Source organism: Anser brachyrhynchus (assembly GCF_964034855.1).
Source record: "Anser brachyrhynchus genome assembly, chromosome: 12".
Classification (NCBI taxonomy): Eukaryota; Metazoa; Chordata; class Aves; order Anseriformes; family Anatidae; genus Anser; species Anser brachyrhynchus.
In genome coordinates this window covers 21,003,440-21,023,690 of record NC_137707.1, presented here as the reverse complement: position 1 = coordinate 21,023,690, position 20,251 = coordinate 21,003,440, and the positions used below count along the sequence as shown (strand labels likewise).

The 20,251-nt window shown below is 39.0% G+C and overlaps 1 long non-coding RNA gene across 1 annotated transcript; it reads right to left on the bottom strand.

Annotated features, from left to right (window-relative positions):
- Positions 1-5,723: 5,723 nt before the first annotated feature.
- LOC308176328 lies at positions 5,724-8,288 on the bottom strand. The gene is made up of 3 exons (XR_013938232.1): positions 8,084-8,288; positions 6,628-6,730; positions 5,724-5,869 (listed from the first exon to the last, which is right to left on the bottom strand). It is a non-coding gene; the product is annotated as an uncharacterized lncRNA (long non-coding RNA).
- Positions 8,289-20,251: the final 11,963 nt, after the last annotated feature.

Here is a 20,251-nt window from a genome sequence, read left to right as displayed (position 1 = left end):
ATAAAAATGGAGAAATAAACAAAAAACCAGGGGTGCTTTGTGCGCCTCTTCAGCAAATAGAGTGCTCAAAGTACGTTTTAATTCAGAGGTAATGTTCGCCCTTCCTGTGAGTCTCCTTCAGCCCCTATCAGAGAATAGTAAGGAATCCCTCTGTGGTTACCAGCTCCTTCATGCTGTCAGAGAACAGATTTTAAGAATTAAACAGAAAAGATTAAAAAAAAAAATCCAACCACCTTTCATTGTCATTTGTATTTTAGGTTTTAAAGGAGTGTTTTTTGTTTGTTTGTTTTTTCTTGCTGCTCAGATCAATACATTATTTCAGTAATAGAAATACTAATGTCCTTAAATCTATATTTTTTCTGCAAATCACCAAAAAGTCTCTCCTGGATTAGGCCTCCCAACCAAATGATTTAGTTATGTGTCACAGGAGCCTCAGTCTCTCGTTTTTCTCTTTTCCTGGGCTGAAGGAAATGCTTATTGGTACTGTACTTTAAATCCCAGCCAATGGAAAGCAATGTTGCACCATTTATCTGCCCCAACACATTTTTATGTAAACTGCTGCAAAGGGAAGGGATTCACATGTGTTTTACAAACTCGGCTGAAGTATGAATAAAAGGCATCCAAGGTTCAAAGAGTTAAATTACCCAACGGCTTCCCTAGCCATGCTCGCCCCTCAGCCCGAGCCCCTCTTCCCTCTCAGGGCTGTGCTTGATTTATGGTGTGATCCATCCCTGTTGGGAGTTGACAGTGACTTTCATTTTCTAGTATTTTTTTTTCCTTCCACTGCCAAGGTCACAAGAGAGAGGGCCCTCCAAGTTTTCTGCATTCGTCCTCCTTCACCCTTCCACTGACTTGGCCTCATGAATCATCCCGTCTTCACATTGAACTCCTGATGCTTCTCTTCCACCAAACTGCCCGACTTCCGCAATTTTTCTTCATTCTCACTAACAATTTGGTAATGAAATATTGATTTTTAGTTAGATTCAAATAGATGTTATTAAGTTTGCATTGATAAATCGTTCTCTTTCTCAGGCTGGAAGTACCTCAGTCAAATTCTAACTGTGCTTTCATACCTGGTGATGTATTAATTTGACATATTTGTCACCCAAGCTGCCTGGCTCAGAGTTAGAGGAGGGTGCCTGTCCTAATTGCTGCTATTTCACAGAGAAGGGGTAATTCTAGCTGATTTCTTCCAAGGGTTTTAGCCCTAAAATAAGATCTACGTAATTATTTTCCTTTTTTTCTTTTTTTTTTTTTTTAAAAAAACAGGGGAAAACAAGCAAGCCAACATTGTTTTCCAGAAGGGTGGGGCAGGCATTCAAAAAAAAAAAAAACAGGCACTGGACAATTCATGTAAAATGTTTCCAGTTAATTTTTATAGTTAAAATAAATTAAATACCAGAAATTCTTGTCAATGATTCATTTTAACATTTCTCCATGATAAACACTGGACACAAAATTTCTAAAGATAAGCTAAAAAAAATCACTGCTCCCTTAACTGGTTAACCAGAGTGACCATGCCCTGCTTGCGCCTGCTGTAGTAACCCCTCAGTCAGAGTTGAAGGAGCCCTGCAGAAATGGGAGGCAGCAGAAACAGAGTTGGCATTGCATCATCTTTCCCCTACACAGGGGATAAGGTTCCCTGAGACTTCACTGAGGGCAAAAATTGTGATCACAGATAAAAATACAAATAAATTACACTGAAAAGAGACATGCACTTGCCCACTCTGAAATACCCAGGCCATGTTCCCTACCACTGTGCTGCTTCAAAAATAGCTGGTTCCAGCCCTTCAGCCTCCACAGCTGGCTGTGGCCAGAGGTGCCCGGTGGCACTGCACCTTCCACTGCTCCGGGAAAGGCTCACACAAATCCAGCTCAAATCTAGCTGGCAGATAGAGAGGCGATGATGCTCACATTTTTGTTTTAACTCTACGTATATCTCAAGTAACAATTAGTTTTAAATTACACACAACTCAGTTAAAAGTTTAAATGAAGGTTTGCAGCTGCATCCTGTGAAGGCTTGTGTTTTGACTGGGCTACAAACTGAGCTGCCTTTTTGCACATGTGAGCCTTCACCTGTAAAAATCGCACCTTCCCAGTGCCCCTGCAGCAGGTACCAAAACAGGTCCTTCGTACCACAGCAACAAAAATGAGTTCCACATTTACTGTGAAAGGATAAAGTACAAGTATATCTTACCCACTAAAATAAAACTACCTGAAAAATCACTCTCCAAAAATAAAAAAAATAAAAAAATCATTAGCAATATGCTAACACCTGTCCTCTCATGGAGTATCGAGCTCCAGTTTGCTGATTGATTTCAAGAGACAGGCATTGACGAATAAAGCCCAATTGCTTCCTATGCTCCTGTGTTACACCTTTTTATTTATAAGATAATTTAGTGTATAAGAGGAGGTTATTCTTGGAAATTAGCTTTCAAAAGGTCAAACACATTTAGCTGGTGCCAGCTGAAAGCTTAATTAAAAAAAAATTACAAAAGGAAATGTTTTTCAAAACAACAAAACTCTAATTTTGAGCAGCGGAAATATTTACTGCACAAGAATTTAAGTTTAGTGTCATGTTTTTCTTATTCCCCACGCTATGTGAAGAGAGGCAAATGCAACATTTTAGTGGCACTGGTGGCTGCTAACTCGATCCGTAGCTACCATTGCATTTCTTAAAATAAAACAAACTGGAAAAAAAGATATAGCAGCATAAAGCAACCTTCATTACCTCTCCACCACACAGATACAGTAATAAGACTGTTTAAATGAATCAGACAGCAGAAGGGATGCATAGATTTCTCTACTTATGTAAGTTCATTTGTTCTTCTCACATTCCTCCTCTAACATAATTCTAGGATTATTTAATGCAATAAGTAATTATCAATCTGCTTTGGAAAGCCATTACACATTTACATACTATTTGAAGCTGCTGTTACTTTTACTGTTTCTAATGCCAAAACGGCAATGTGAGGCAAGAGTCTCTCTAAGAGCAGGTTATAGTGAGTTCAGCATTCAGAATACCGTTCGTAGGGTACATATGGGAATGAGTCATTTCTGAGAAACATAAAACTCTGAGTTATCAAACCTTTCACTAGTCAATTATTTTTCTTTACTATGCTTGCTAGTAATGACAACTGTTGTGGGAAGCACACTCTGCAGTATTTTTCTACTAACCATTATTAATCTGGTGGAAAGCAAAACATACCTGGACTAGAGCATCCCATTTAGAATCAAAAAAAATGCATGACAATTTAGAAGGTAAAGCTAAAGTTCAGATAACCTCTGCAGCTCTTCCTTCCTTCTGGTGACAGGCAGGTACTACAGAACAAAGTGAAATCACCCACCACACAGTCCCGGTGAATTAAATAGTTGAGCAGAAGTGTGACAGACACCCTGCCAGAGCGTGCTACCAGCTCTGTTGGGAAAACAGGCACCTCAGGAATGAACACACCTACACATACAAGCAATATTGATTGTAATGACCTCTCGGGATGATCAAGTTCTAATAACATATGCTAAATATGGAATTAATGTTGGAGTATCGCAAAGTATTTAGGTGTAACTCCTGCCAGGTGAGTGGCTGGCTGCAGCATCACCATGCCAAGGACCATGGAAGAAAGGATTCTCTTCTAAAGGCTGCTCCCTGGAAGTGGGTGGCTCAGTTTAGCACAGGAGAGATGCTACCCTCTAGCACAGCAAGAGGCATCTGTCCAGACATCTTAGATAATGCAGTAGGAATTGAATCACCTACAGTGAAAAGGCCTCCCCTTTGCTTGTGTTTCCAGTATAGGCCTTTGATGGCCTGCCGTCAAGACGAGAGGAAGATGTTGCTGTCCACAAGGCTCCATGTCTTGCCGCAGAGCACAGACGTGCCCGTGAAGTCTTCTAGGAGAAATTCTTATGAATCCTGCTAGGTGAAAGTGACACATTGATAGTACTGCTGTGTTTCTTGATGCTGTGCCCCAGGGCTGGGTAGCAGACAGCCCTCTGTACATCATGGGTTGTAGAAAATACGTAGGGTTTCTGCAGACCAGGATGAAGGGTCTTTTCTTTGAGGTGTCTACTACAAGAAATATTAATAAAATAGGACCCAGGTCAGACTGTCTTGTACTCTATTCCTCATCTTAAAATATTTTGGGTTTGTTTCAGAAATTAATTAAAAATTGCTTACCATCATTTGTTAGGGACACTTTTCAAAGATGCAGCTGCTGAATGAACTGGAGATGAAATAAGGAAGCCGATAGCAGCATTATCCTGTGCCACCTTAGTGATGAAGAACACAGACTGGTCTAATTCCCAGTAAGAGAGAATATTAGTTTTCATTTTCCTGGCAGGTACTTCCACTTGTCTGCTTCAAGACAGGAGCTGAAAAGTCCCATAGCTTGGACCTTCCCTGTCCAAGGTCCACAAATCTTGTGTCTTTTCCTATACACACCCACACTCACAAATATGTAAATAAATAAAAAGATTTCCCTCTCTTCCTACTGCAATATCCCCCTGATTGAAATTGGAAAGAGGACACTTCATTTTTCTCTATTTTACACATTTAAAATGTGTTTGCTTTGTGAACATACTAACAGGTGTTCTGAATACAAAACGTACCAAAAAGGCTTGACTACAGTAAGTTTTCCTTTCCTTCTTTCAACTTCACTACCATTCCTTACAGCTTCTTTTTTTTTCTCCTGCTGCTGCATTTTCTTTATTAGTTCTGTCCATAAAATATGAATCCCAATTCCATGATCATCATAAAAATCATAAAATTCTATGCCTGCCATGAAAATATTACATAATTTATTTTTGTGTGAAGTACATATTAAATCTAAGTATTGGAATAGTATTTTGCCTCCTTGACATCAAGAACTTTAAAAGATGCAGAACTTCTACTCAATTGCTATCATGTTATGTTTCTTTCCTTATTTTAAAACAGATATTTCAGAAGCTATTTATAGATTGAGGTTAATATTCATATTGCCATATGCTGTACGGTATTTTCTCATATACTCTCTTCATTTTTATTTTATATGACATATGGTTGCTACATTATACACAACATTCTCCTAATGTATTGCATATGCATATAGAATTTAATACAATAGTGTGTATATACACCATGCATTTTACACTAAAAGATTGTGAACTAATATAGAAGATAGATCCTCAGCTGAGCTCACTGCTTGGTCTATTTAAGGAGAAAAGGTGTGCTCATAAATGTGCTAGAGTTCCCTGCTCTTGAGGCTGGTACAGGCCCATACCCAAAACACTGCAGGGACAAAAGAAAATGCCAGATAAACAGAGAAGCAGAGGTAACTTTTCTGGTGTCTGAGGATCTCTTCCCACCCAGAGATGGTCGCAGCGTCCTTCAGTAGCTTGGTTTGAGAGGTGGGCCTTAAACTCCCCATCAGCCTTAAGCATCCCACTGTTACAACCTGTGGGACACATTATCAAAAGGCAGGATTTTTCCCCTCTTGTGGACACCAGAAGTTTAAAACTGATTTTATTGCCTTCGGCTGATAGGCTCTTAATCTCACACCCTTAATGATTCCCATATGCAAGGTACTGTGACTAGATCTAAGCAAAATTATTCCACCAAAAGCCTTCTCTCCAGTTTAAAAAAAAAAAAAGACAAAAAAGGCAAAAAAAGAAAAAAAACAAAAAAGGCAAAAAAAGAAAAAAAAACAAACAACAACAAAAACGCAAATAAGCAAACAGGGAAACAACTAGCAAATTCAGTTCTACTTTACTGCACCATTTGCGATCGGAAAAGCACAGCAATATTAAAATAAGAACCTAAGAATATTGAAACATTTTTTAAAAAATTCAAACACTGTAGTTTTTCTTTCCATTTCCTTCCTTCCAATTTTGAAAGCTAAAAAAATAGAAAAAAAGAAAAGAAATATAAATTAACAGTCAAGTAAACGAGAAAAAAAAAAATTGCCTAAGCTATTTATCTACATTTAGTATTGCCAAGGAATGGAAATATCAGTTATTCACACAGCTCTAGTCATCATAGCACTCTGTAAAGATCAGTGGTCACAGATTACTAAGAATTAATAATTAGTTTTTCTTCTTTTTAAGCAGAAAGAAGTTCTCATCCTGATACTCAACAAGTACATAATGCTTTCAATTAAACCTGTCAAGGTTCAATATGTCTACAGTATCCTAATGACGAGACACTCAGCTTATTGAAAATTTTTTGTAGCTGTTTCCTAGGGCAGGGTTTTCACCACCGCTGGCTGTCCCGGCTTGCTGACACTTGGTGTTCATTTATCAGGCAAAGGCAGGGCTTGTTTTTGCAACAGAAGACTTTGGTCTGTGTTTATGAGAGATTAATTATGTGATCACAAAGTTAGCAGAGAGAAAGGTGTAGTGGAAGCCTGACTTGCACCAAACACTTCCTTGGGATTTTGTCAGCTTTTCAAGGGAAATGGGAATTTGCTGCTGCTAATTCACAACTCCATCCTGGTGTTGCTGGAGCATCTCATTCCCTTCCCCACTGGGCATCTGCCTTTGCCATTTCAATCCCACTCCTGCCAACTAATTAATATTAATAAAAAATGTTAATCATTATTAATATCAATAAATAACTATTAAGAGCACCTCATGCTGCTTTTGACAGATACTTACATTGCAAATATAAATGCTGACTTCACAGATCCAAAAGCCTCCGTCTTTGCCAAAGTCACCGCGGCAGCTCTTTTGGGGCTCATTCATTGGTTTCTGGTGATTTCTGTAGGAAAAAGGAGCACAGCTCATCTTTAGGGATACAGTTCAGCACCACATGATTCCATAGCCTTGTATGTGTCAAATCCCCAATTCAGTCAAAAAAACTTTTATAAAAGTGGAATTAAAAGTACTCATTCTAGAAAAACTTGACTTTTGTAGTTGAAAGGTTCCTGAAAGTCTATTGACCTCAGTGGACTATAGATTCCAGTCCGAGGACCTGGATTCAAAAAGACAGGCAACGAAAAAACATGTTTTCTTTCTATACAGATGATCCTTGTAAAAATAAATGATTGTAAAATATTTGCAATACCTCAAATGCATTCCCCACACATCCAAAATACATATATAATTAAGACATCTGATCTTCAGATGCCTTTTTTTTTTTTTTGTGTGTGTGTGTGTGTCTGTATGAAGCAATGAAGAAATGAGCAGATTTCTTCTAGAGTCCTAGGCTTTAACTACTGGAGCATGTACAGGCAACAGAAAGAAAAACCTGAACAAGATGCAGAAGACACGAAGAAGGATTTTTAAAGATTTAGGAAACAGAAAAATCCATCAAGAAAGATAAACAAACCTGATTAGGAAAAAAAGATTGTATGCTCCTATATATATACGGCTATATTGATGCTTATATATATATATAGGCATGTTAACGGGTGACTGGTTCTCCTAAGATTAAAGAAAATAACCTAAGGTTAAATCTCCTTTGAGTTCCTCTACTACCATCTACAAAACTGGAAACCTTTTTGCTGTGGCTCCAAGCAAAAAGCTGATAAGAGAATATTTTTGCAGTTAAATTCTCTCTTTTTCCACCAGCTCTTGAAGTCATGAGACAAATTCACTTGCCAGAAACTGACTGAGTACAGGGGATTTTTCCAAGTCTCTTTTCTGACCCAGATTTGCATCTTTGTGCTTTTTGAACAGATGGATAAGATGATCATTCTTTAAAGATCCTAACTTAACTGAAAATGTGTTTAGTGGTTCCCATGCAGGGAAATACAGTAAGACATTAAACCATGACACACCATTTGACACACACAACAACTTCAGGGAAAAGAGGCCAAAAATAAATAAATAAATAAATAAATAAATGGTACATCTCCCTTACCAAAGCAAAACCTGAATCTGAGTGATTAAAAAAAAAAAAAGGCAGTGAGGGAGGTACAAGAGCCCTAACTCCCCCCCCCGCCCCATGCTCCCACTATATCCTAGCGCAGCATGCTCCTAGCAGCCGCCCCCACCCTGATGCCCGTCTCCCAGCATTGACAAAATTAACACAGAAATGCAAAGATCACTATTAAAAAGATTGCAGAGCTCCATGGAAAAGGTAACGAGACACATTCTGCTAACTACTTACCCACAAATCACAAACGAACATGGCCAGGCTAAGTTAAAGTAAAAAAAAAAAAAAAAAAAAAAAAAAACAAGACAACAAAACCCAACTGAACTGTGATTTATAGTAAATCTCTAATGTTTTTATGGTTCTGAAACCAATAATGCAAGAAGAAGCAGCAGACAGTGAGCTCTTAGCACTAGTATTGACTTCAAGGTCAGTGGAGCACAGAAACCTATTGGTTACTGATAAAATGGCCTCTCCTCCACCCAGCTGCTTCTGGTTTTCAGCAGAGAACTTCTTGGAAACCTGCAGGTGTTTGATATTTTGTGGTACTTAGCTCCCCTACTATGGTTGATAGAATAATTACTTTGTTTAAACTTTTCAATCAACAGAATTTCTTCTTCCCTTGAGCCTGGAATTGCCTTATTTAGTGTCGAGACTAAAGAAAGCAGGTTAACAGCCTTTAGTTATTTGCATCAACGCAGAAGTCTTTTATTCTTGAATCAAAAAAGTATTTCTATTATTATTCTTTTAACTCATATGTAAGGATAACATGATTGTGTCTGTAAGTAAGTGCCACATTGAATTTAATCATGGTATTTATTTGCTTTGAATTATCCCGTATTAATTTTTTCTGTACTCTTAGGCATCAATAAAGTGGTTCTTACTATTACAGTAAATTAAATGCACTTTAAAAGATTATCTTTTACATTTGTCATAACAAGAATTTGCATTGATGCTTTTCTCTCTTTAAGTGGGTATAAAGAACTCGTATACATTTTCTAATTTTTTGTGTAGTATCTATTGCATGAAGACCAATTTCTTAACTAATCACAACTCATTAAAATCACAGATTATTCACGATAACACACAGAAGAAGACCTCTTGTATCAGGGACAGGAAAATAAAGATTTTTGGCTAAGAAGCATAACTTGCTTTTTGCTGTGAAATTAAGTATTCCAAAAAAAAACAAAAACTCTATGGTAAGCACCAAGCCTTGAGAAGAGGGCAGAAACCAAGCTAAAAGGAGCTGTGGGAAAGGTGGATACGAGCGGCACAGCTTCGAGCAGGCGAGCACAGCAGAGGTGGGATGGTGATGGCAGGGAGTTGCTGCCTGCCCTCTTCCCTCTCTCCCGACATGATTCCTGGTGATCCCTTACCACCAGTGGAAGGCACACGGCAGTCTCATAGCCGCCCTCATGTCACGTTGCCTAATGGCCACCGTGTGAGTCTTGTGTTTCCTGAAGCCGGTAGTCCCCTAGCAGAATATATAAACTGCACAAGAGCACTCTTCATGCAGATCTACATAAAGAGCCATTTAAATCTTAGTTGTTGAATACTGCATTCAGCCTGCCAGTTACTTGCCTTTTTTTGCTTCAGATATGTGGCATTTTCCACATGTTTAGCACTGAAGCAGACATTTGTTTGGACTATACGCCTCTGTGTACTTTTTTTAATGTAATAAAACTGACAGATGACTTCTTTTTGCAACAGGTTTGGTGGAAGAAAATGTTCTTTTTTTTTCTTGATGGCTGTTTAGACAGCAGTCTTAAAAAATGACTAGTCACTAAAATTCCTCATGCTCATTTCATATTGTGTTGATTCATATTAAATTCATGACAACAAAAAAGCAACTTGAGGCACTTTTGGAAATGACCACTCTTTAGTGCTTCTCTCCTCCAGGCTTGATAGGCCCAGAGTCCATAAAGCTGCCTGCTGTCTTGTGTCATGAAAAGAAACAGCTTTGCCTGGGAATGCCATTACTGTGTAATGAGGCATGCAGCAAAATATACCTTCAGCAGCCACTTGATGAAGGCTTGCTGACACACCAGACCAGACAGAAATGTTTTTTTGTGTGTTCTTCCTTATTTTGTCCATCAATCACATTATTAGTCAAAGCAGACAGCCCTGTCAGCTGGGCACAGATGCAGACTGGCAGGCGATCAGTGGACAGGTGTTAGAGCTCTCCCAGAACAAGATCTCGAAATGAGAAAAGGAGTGAAGACCTTGTTCCAAGGGCTGGAATGTCAATATATTAAAAATAAAAATTAAAAAAAAAAAAAAAGGAAAGAAACACCCATGAGGGGAAAAGTTCAGAGGGGGTGCTCAAAGCCACTCACTGCACAGAATCTTGGAGAAAAGTTGAAAGGAGCTGCCACTTTGCATTACATCCTCATTCCCGCCTGTATTAGCTGGTGTCGGCGGATAACAGCGACGTCCAGCATTTGCTGTTTTGAATAGAGTCTAAAGGACATTATGTAAACAGTATTGTACTTCAGTTTCATTAGGAAAATCCTCCATGGCACATGGATTTATTTGTCCGAGGCTTCTGTCATTAAGCTGAGACACTAATACCCACAACGAGCATATATACTTTCACTTTGATGTGCAAAATGGCAGAGGGCTACACAAGGGATCTCATTTTCATTATAAGAACCAAAAACACAGAGCAAGATACATCCAAAGCGCCCCTGGATGCAAGGAGTGCTAATCACGCAGAGGCAACCCAGTGCTTCCCACCTCCCCGCTCAGGCCAGCCCCTGCAGCTGGGGGGCCCTGACACTGAGAGCCCCCCTTACAGCGCCCAGGAAACACAGGTAGATCCTCTCCCCAGTCCATTCGCCCTACTGACCCCACAAAAGGCCACTTGGACACGCTCCACTAAGCGATTTGAACAGCGTCGTTTTCATCTCCCAGCCATTGCTTTTATTTCTGCAAACTGGAGCAACATTTTTGTGTAGGTACTTTAGAGCAAAGGGTGTTTCATTTCCTTCCCATCCTCTCAAGCTAGGATTTTGTCTGCAGTCACACTTTGAATTCTAGAAGGTTTTTAATAATGAGTCTGGCTGATATTGTTTCTGAACAGCTTTGCCTGCATCATGTGCTCTTTTCTGAGTAATATTTGAGATAATTCTCCAGCTTCTTGTCACCAAGCACATGATAAATCTCCAGCAGAATCTCATTGTTCTGAGTCATGTCGTTCTCCCAGACCTGGGCAAAATGGTGCTCTTGTGAGGTCCAAACCAAAATCCTGGAAATATAATTTTATCTATAATGTACTCCTCGCAGTCTTTCTATGGTTGATTTGGCCAAACGGAAAATAATAATAATAACAATAATATCTTTTTATTAATCACAGCTGAACCCAGCTCCATAGAAGCATACAGCAAATCCCCTGCTAAAATGAGTGGGAGAGAATGACCCTTTGGGAAGAGACTGTCAAACAAAGAGTGTCGCAAAGATCATAAAGAAAAAGGGCAAAGACATTTAGGATGAAAGCGTAGGATCTGAACAGCCCAAGCAGGGATAGATACCACCTCCAGCTGCAGTTGGGTTTAGTTTTATTTTTAGCAAGAAAGACAAGACCCTAGCATGCAATGATTTTGAACAAGAAATCAATTAGTGCTAATTCCCAGATAAGTGGAACCAACCAAAGAGCTAACAAGCTTCTCGCTGACAGAAAACAAGTTTGCCAAAACCATGTCACTTTTCAATTAAAAGAAATACATCAGATAAACTAGAAAACTTCCCCTTTAGAAACAGAGGTAAAGTGGTTTGGGGAAAGGGACAGCAATTCAACTGAAAAGGAGATGTACAATGCACAGCTGGAAACCCACAGTGATAATTAAGGTGTATAGGTAGGGTTACAGGATTTTTTTTTACTTTTGCCTCCTGCCCATTGCAGCTATCTTTAAAATCCTGCAATTACTTGAACCTTTGCTTTTTCCTCCAGGTCTCCACTGTTCCCTTTCTCACTTTGCCCCTTTGCTCATATTTATACTCCACTTCCTCTTCTGTATTTCAACCTCCAATCATCCATTAGCATATTATATAATTGCATTAGCTAACTTCTCCCTGTGCAAGTCAAAGAGTGACAAGATGCACAGCTCAAAACTTTATGCAATGGGATTGCTCTGAAAAGAAAAGGTTCTTGGTGAAATATCAAGATAACCTGAATTTTAACTTGCATCTTTGCTGTCTTTGGTCACTTGTTTTAGAAACTATTTTGAAAAAATAGAGGAAAAAAGGTCTATTCCACTTCAGTAAATAATAGGCCGAGGGGAGGGAGGAAAAAAGAAAGAGAAATTAGGATCACTGAAAGGTCAGGTGCCTCTAAACAGCACAAGGGAAAAGGAGCAGACTTTCAGATCTTTCCAAGATCTGACCTTTCTAAAGATGTGCTCAGCATGAAGGGGGCAATACATGATGCAGAGCCACGCTCTTACCTTTAAAGAAGAATTAATGCTAGATACGTCTCTGGAGATACAGTTAATCTAGCCAATCTTTAGAGGTCTCTGTTGTGCCAAACAGACCTAGGTGGGATACATTTATCTGGTGAAAGAAAATAGTGATGCTTCAAGGAAGGAGTATTGCTCTACCAGACTTCTTGATTTTATGAATAAGCTTGGCAAAATTGCCCTTCTCCTGGAGAATGGGGAGTAATGGACATTAGTAAATTAGCTTTATTTCTCAGCTGTTAACTGTGTGGACATTGGCTTCAGACCTCACGCGTGGTCCACAGTAATGAGGGGAGCAAAAAAAGTAAATGCAGCCCATGTGCTTATGCCTGCTGATGGCTAGACCTTCCTGCTCCTCTGGAAATGGGTAAATTTAAGTGAAGGGACCTCAGTTCTCACAAGAATGGAAGGGAAAAAAATAACATATGATCTTGATTCAACTGATGGAGACTTGGAGTTTATCACAGATTTCGTTTGTGAACAAATTACATTTCTCCCCCAGCCATCAAATGGAAATAATTTGAGGCTGGTTTGTGACTGAATGGATGTTAGTGACTGTGGATGCTCCTATGTGGTGGCAACAGGAATGGCACAAGGATATTGAGTAAATTCCTTATCCAACAGGTGAATTTGCTGAGATGTCAAGGTTTGCTTGGAGTTTTCAGGTTCATGCAACGCATACTCTTCACTGGTTACAATCTTTGGTGACTCCAGGTTGTCACTTCTTCCTGACTTTAGGACAAGCCCAGGCCTCACTGGGAGATGGCACCATGTGAAGTTATTCTGCAGAGAGGAGCATGAGAAGAGAACCAGGATCCATTCAAACAGCACATCATTTCAGCTATATTTGTGTTCCAGTGGCAGCACAGAAAAATCATATGACATCCCCTCACTTTTGCAGTCTGGATCCTGTCTCTGCAGCATTGTCATCAATCTCTTGTTCTACATTAGGCTCTTAGGTAGCCCATTGGGGCTGATTTGTCAATAATTTCAAAGCTTATTCAAACGTTCAAGCTTTATTGTGATTTTTAATGGACCATCTCCATGGAGCAATTTAGAAGTGTGGGAGAAGGAAGGTTATACAACACTGGAGAAGAGACGGAGAAGGATGGTGGTGGTGTTGCTGTAACATTGCATGCTGCCACAATTACACTTTATGTACCAGAGCCATCGTGCTAGATCCATGCGTATGTTAGATGTATCAATGCTTTCAAGGAAGACACAATAGTTACTATGATCCAGGACGAGGGAGAGCACAGAATTAATATAAAAGAGCAGTGCCAGCAGAAACACACCACCACCATACTGGAACTCAACAGTATTGGGTTGGCAGTAGTCTTATTAACTTGAGGACAGAGCTTGTCATTCTCAAACCTGTCTGTTAAATGAAAAGCATGAGATTCAGGAAAAAAGCCTGCAGTCAAAACCATCATTTAGCATGAACTTACCAAAGTCTTCTTGAAGTGTGGAAAAAATATTCACGACAAATAGCAAACTATTGGTGAGTACATCTCTCTGAGAGTCTTACCTCTTAAAAGCACTGAGAAATACCTAAATCTGCCCTGCCTCCAGACTAAAATTTCTACAAGAATTTGACCTAATTATTATGTCAACTCATCTGTTTGAAACCTGAAATAACTGCATTGAAGTTAATGAAATTAAGTCAATATAAATAAAAGGTGGTTTTGGCCCAATGGGACCCAAACTATCAAATGAAAAACATTTGGTTTAAAGACACCCAGCTGGGAGGGGACAGAGAAGAGCACAGAGCACAACCTGGCAGCATTCAGGAAGCAGGAGCAAAGTGAAGTGTCAGTTCCCTGTCTACCAAAGTTGCTTCAAAGTGGGAGTTTTGCCATAGCTCCTGGCCACACTAAAGGCAATGACAAAATTCTATCTGAATTCATCAGGCCCAGTGTTTCATATAAAGTGTCTTTTTTTTTTTTTTTTTAAGTTTTCTTAAGCTAGAATATTTCATCATTGGAGAGCTACTGGATATAACAACTATGCTGGAAGGAACTGCAAATTTTATCTAAACCATGCAATAACCTTTAGAAAAAATATATATTTTTTAAAAGTCCATATCTGTAAACTCAACATACCTGTCAACCAGATAGGTTATATTTCAGTCATCACAAAATATCAAGTAGATGCCAATCAAATGAGTCTTTAAAAAGAACTTCTATAGTAGAACCACTGAAAAGACATATGTAATTAGAACACAAACATATACTTATTTTATTGCATCTCATATTTTATTAAATCATATTCTAAATAATGATTTCAGAATTCTAAATATGAGCTGTAGGCAAGGGCCTGCCTGATGTCCCCTTTCCAAATAGACAAATACAATAACTTGCACATTCAAGATGGCAACATCCCACTGCTTGGAGAAGTTTTAACAGGAGAGAGCAACAAGGCAATATATTTTACAGTGACTATGCTAACAAAGTCTTAAACTTTACACTTACTGCATGTATCCCTTAACTGTGAATTATTTTTACCTTTCCTTGGGAAAGGACAACTCATGTGAGTAAAGGTGTCAGTAAAAGGGAAACTGTTATAGGTAAAGATTAAAGTTACAGATTATGTGTCTCATAATACAAAATTACTGTTATATATTTTGCTGTGGAATACTTTTTTTTTTTAAATACAAAAAACAAATCCTTACTAGTGCAAGGAGGAAAATTCTTCTAATCTCTAAAAATTTGAGAAACAAGCAATGTCTTGTCCAAAGCCATGAAGAACTCAAATGCATTCATGAACCAAAATGGGAAAAATAACCCAGTACAAAACAAATGAACTATTAATTATGAAACACTTTAATTCTGCTTCAATTCCTTTAGGTTTCTAAAGAAAACCCTTTTAACCTGAACTACAGGCTTGCAGATTGTTATTCAAACAAATTTCAGAAGTTTTCCCCTGATATTTAAGAGAGAAATAAATTGAAATGAACTTGTATCTATAAACAGGCTTGTTTTGATTAATCAGCATTTTCTGATGAAAAACATTTCATCAGCAAAGACCAAACCAGCTCTACAATTTAATTGCTACTTCACAACATGAAGAAATTTGTGATAGATCTTTCTTTTGTCATTAAAACAAATCACTGAAATTCAACTTGATTTAAAATGCATGCAGTAAAACTACAAATAATAATATTTATAAGGACTGACTTTATATCTCAAAGTTCTTTTTTTTTTTTTTTAGCATCACCTTTCTTCTTCCAAGCAGAAGAATAAAGATTAAAACAATCCAAAAATGCAATAAAACCAAAGTATTCTTTAATTACTTTCCTTAGAAAAAGCCAGAAACCAGAGACAGCTGCCTGAATTTTCAATTTTCAAGCCATTCCCTCTGGAACATGTGACTTTCAAACTGATTTCTGGTTTAAATAATCGGTAATAGATAATCTTGGAAAAAACCTCTTGGATGAAAAATGTGCAATGGCACCAAACACTGCTAGTTCTGATGCCAAAGCAAGTTCTCCATCCCATCTAGGTGATTTTATGATTCCTCCAAGTCCAGAAGGAGTGAATTTTTATCAAAACAACTTAGCACAGTCCATTTACTTACTAATGTCAATACTACTTTTTACCTCACTTTGTTCTTCTAATTTACAGAGTCAATTTAGTCAGGGTAGTTGTACTTGGACTTTTAAGTATTTTAAAAACACTGGGACAGCAAAGTGAGATCTATTACAGGTGTGGCAAGATAGAATGAGCTACAACACAATTACTACCATTGCTAGCAGCATTGTCATGTAGTTACAATTTAGCTTACATTATCTATAAAGGCTCAAACGACAAATAGAACAATGTACCACCTATAAATCTCCACACATCTTGTATTATTAGGAAAACTTCTTAAAATTCATACCTGATAAAGTAATAAACTTGCTTGATGCATAACGCCCCACATATCAACTGCTGAAATACAATGAGGGTAGTTAAAAGAATAAACCTGTTGAATAAATCTGCTAAGTAAAAATTTATCTCAATGTTATATATAATGAAACCCTTCTTAAACAAAAACCTGATAAAAAAATAAACCTCTTCAAAGATTAAATTTGCTGTGCTCTTGGGCTATACTTCTCTGCTGTATTTGGAGCTGCCAGACAACTTTCAACCTGTTTAATTTCAGCAGTCCTCTTTTCACAACAGTTTTTAGCTATACTGTTTCAATCACCCCATACTTGTAAAATCTATGAAGTGTCCTATGGTCTGAGTGCAATTTGATGGAACATTTTTGCCAATGAAGGTTAACAGATAAACTTTTACATTTTATCGTTCTTCTATTTATTTATTTATTTATTTATTTATTTAGATACAAATGCTTATCCAGATACGAGTAACAGTCACCCATTAGCTCATTATAAAGAAATGGAAGAGAGTAGAGATGCAAAAGAGATCTATGTTGCAGAAACACTGGAGAGTGCCCAGAGCAACTGCGCATTCCACCCCATACTGCCGAGAGAATATCTGCACAATCTGGCCCTGCTAGTAATGAAGTCCCAGAGGAATAAGGGAATGTGAAGAAGATTTTAGTATTTTGAAGAGGCAACCACCCCTCTGCAGCATTAACTGGTAAGATTGGATCTTACTCGTGAGATTCATGGTCTATTTGCTTGAACAAAGGCTCCTGGGTTTTGACCCTGACTCCATAAAACTACATTGTAGGCAGGCAGGATGCTTTTCTAAAAAACAAAACAAAACAAAACAAAAAAAACTATATCAAGCATCTGGAGTGTTCTTTAATAGTGAGTAATTATATTTCTTTTGTCAGGCAGCTGGCACCTTCTGCCTCCTGACACCCTCTAACATCACTCTTAGTTTGAAGGCCTTCATTAGCTCCCAGCACTCCTCCCACTGCTCTCCAGCTTTCTACCTCTGCACTTACCATCTGAGGAAAGCAAGTGAGCTGCCACTGCAAGGACCTGCCATCATCTGGAAGATGGTTTCAGCTTTCAAGAGCTGGTTTTGCACCAAGCAACCCTCTTTCAGCTAAGCGTTGGAAGAGTTAGAACAGGACTTAAATATCCATTGGTTATTTAATTCAGTTGTACAGCTAAAGCACAAAAATGCTCATAGCTGTCATGCATCTTTTTTAGGTGTTGCAGCCTTTCAAGACAAGGCAAAGAAACTTCCTGAGGCTGCTGTTGATCCAAGGAAGGTCAGCAGCCTCCCTGGCCAGCTGAGCACTGCCCTCCTTGCTGCCAAGGGCAGAGTATCCTCTGCCTTGGGTACAAAACCTCACCCAGACCAGCAGGCTGCCTGCTCACCCTCTGCCAGGTAGAGGGATGGGGATGTAATCCCACCACAAGATTGAGGCTATCCTGGTGAACCTTAAAAACTCATTTCATTCAATTAATTTTTAGTGATAATCCAGTTAGAGGTGCTGTGGTTACAGAGGGAAAAAGCTCAAGTAGCATTCCACCTTTGCTGAACATTTCCTATATGAATTTTTTAATAGGACCTATCCTTAGTCTCAGGGTTGCAAATGCCAGGCATGCACTCATCTTGACGGTGTGGTGGGTTTCTGCTGTTTCCCATGCACTTCGCCCATGAGAGACCTGGGGGAATGTAGGGCACTGGCACCCGTGCTTCCTGCACCAAAGGTCAGCTTGGGAGGAAAGCAGTGACAGACAAGCATTAAACTCACTGCACACATGCAATGGAGGAGCAGATAGAAATGAACTGTTCAAAAATTGGCAATAAATGCTGCCAGTAATATTCAGGATTCATCATTTTATTTTGGCAGGGTTTTGTTTCACCATGGGTAAGTACTTTCAGAGTCATCTTCCACTGAAAAATGTGAGGTTCTTCCAGAACCTGCAGTAAGCAAACCAATTAATCCTCTCTCAACTCCTTACAAGGGACTGCAATGAAAGGCCTAATTCCTAGAGACAAGGTCACTCTCCAGGAGCAGTTGGGCTGGCAGAAACCCCTGAAGTATAGAGGAGACATGCTCGATGCTGTCTGTGCTCAGACTCTGAGCCAGCAAACCTCCATGCAAGAACTGATCAGAAATTGCATGTTCGAGAAGCTGCAGGGACTGCCCTCACTGATGGCAAGTGCCAGACTCCTGAACCTGAATGGAGTTAAACATCCAAGGTCTGTCCTTCTACCCTCCCACAATGAAGCTCAGGTTCAGGATCTCATCAACTCCTACTTTTATTTTTAAAACCTCCTTTGAGGAGGATGGAAGACCTCTGCCATGTGCCAGTTGCTGCCTTTTGTCATCGGCAATGCTGGAGCTCCCCATCTCCTACCTGCTGGGGTTTGGCCATCTCCTCTCCCACCAGCAGCCTCCTGCTGATGTAGATTTGTACAATCCTTTCTAAGTGGTCTTTCCCATGTGTTGTGATCACCCTAAAAAGCTCTCTTTCAACATCCATTTATCTCCCAGCAGTTAGTGAAAGGAAAACACTTTCTGTCTTCGACCTCCCTAAAACACATCAGCAATCACTTTGGTGGATGTGGGAAGGAAGGGGGAAATCTGGGAGGTCTGTCCAAGACAATGCATTGGCAGTGTGGGACCAGCTCCACAGATCACCTGGAGCCCATTTCTCTACTCCACTCAACCAGGAGCCTTTTTACTACCTCTTGTTGTTACTGACACACTGCACAACCTGCCTCTCCTCTCCAAATAATACAGAAATGGCTCCCACGAAGGTCAGGATCCAAATAATCAGTCACAGGTTCACCGTGGTCAGGACTAAGTCTGAACACTTCAGTGTTGCAAGTGTTGGGGCCATGAGGATAAACCTAGAGTATCTGCAAGAAACAGCCAAGGCAAAGCTGTGAGACACTGAAAGTTGCACCTTGGAAGAAACAGAAATTACGTTGCGCTCATTGACAAGACTAAAAAGACAACACTGATGACATTACAAGAACAAAAAAAGATGCAGCGTGATGCTACTAGTGATGCGATACATACTACACTTTTCAGTATCTAACAATCCTCTTGGTGCTAGTGAGAAATAAATGTTAAAAAATAACGGTAAAATTATCAAGAGCAATTAACAATAATAGTATCTGCGGGGCTCCATAGCAATTAGAGAATGAATCAGATTACTGTACCATTGTGCAGGACTTTTTTTCCTTCCCCATCCTTCCCCGCCCTGCACATCCCAAAACGCATGCAGGGCTGCACACCTCTGTATGCATGGGCGCTGCTGTCGGTGGATCCTCGAGGGCTTGCCTGTGTGTCACTCACCTAACGCTTGTTTGTTTTTTTCTCCCCCTTCTGAACAGCCACCGGACTCAGCTCAGGCACGGTGATCTGTAATCCAGCAGCCATTTTTCTGAACATAAGCAGCTTGCATTTAAAACTCTCCTGCTCATCTGTCTTCATTTGAAGACTGGGTTAAAAAATAAAATTAATGATTGCTATCAGAGAGAAGATGAGCAGCATCACCAGTGAAAAGTAGCACTGCCACATTTTACCAAGGCTAACATTTTTCACTGGCTGGAAATGGCTGGATATACTTGTAAACATTATTAAAAATAATAACTTAATGTTTCCTTCCTGTGACTAGCTAGCATTAGCAAGGTATTTTCAATTAGCATTTCCTCCAAGCAATGTAGGCCTTTTACTTCATTTTATTTAAAAAGGGATTTGTTTTCTAATTTTTTTACTTCTGCTGTTGTCAATAATAGAATTCAGTGGAATGGCTGCGGCTTTTTCCTCCCATCACTTGCAGTTTGTAAGCCACTGAAAGGGAATATATGCGTTTGATTTTATTTGCTTTAGCATAGCTGTCCAATGAAAGAAAAAGACATAAGTATGCATTTCAATCTACTGTATAATATTATGCACAGTTTTAAAATACAAGTAAATAACATTGCACATTTAAATCAAGTCATTTTATTTTTAGGCAAAATAAACAAATAATAAAATGATAAAATAATATAGATGTCTTCGCACTTCTTTTTTAAAAAAATATGCA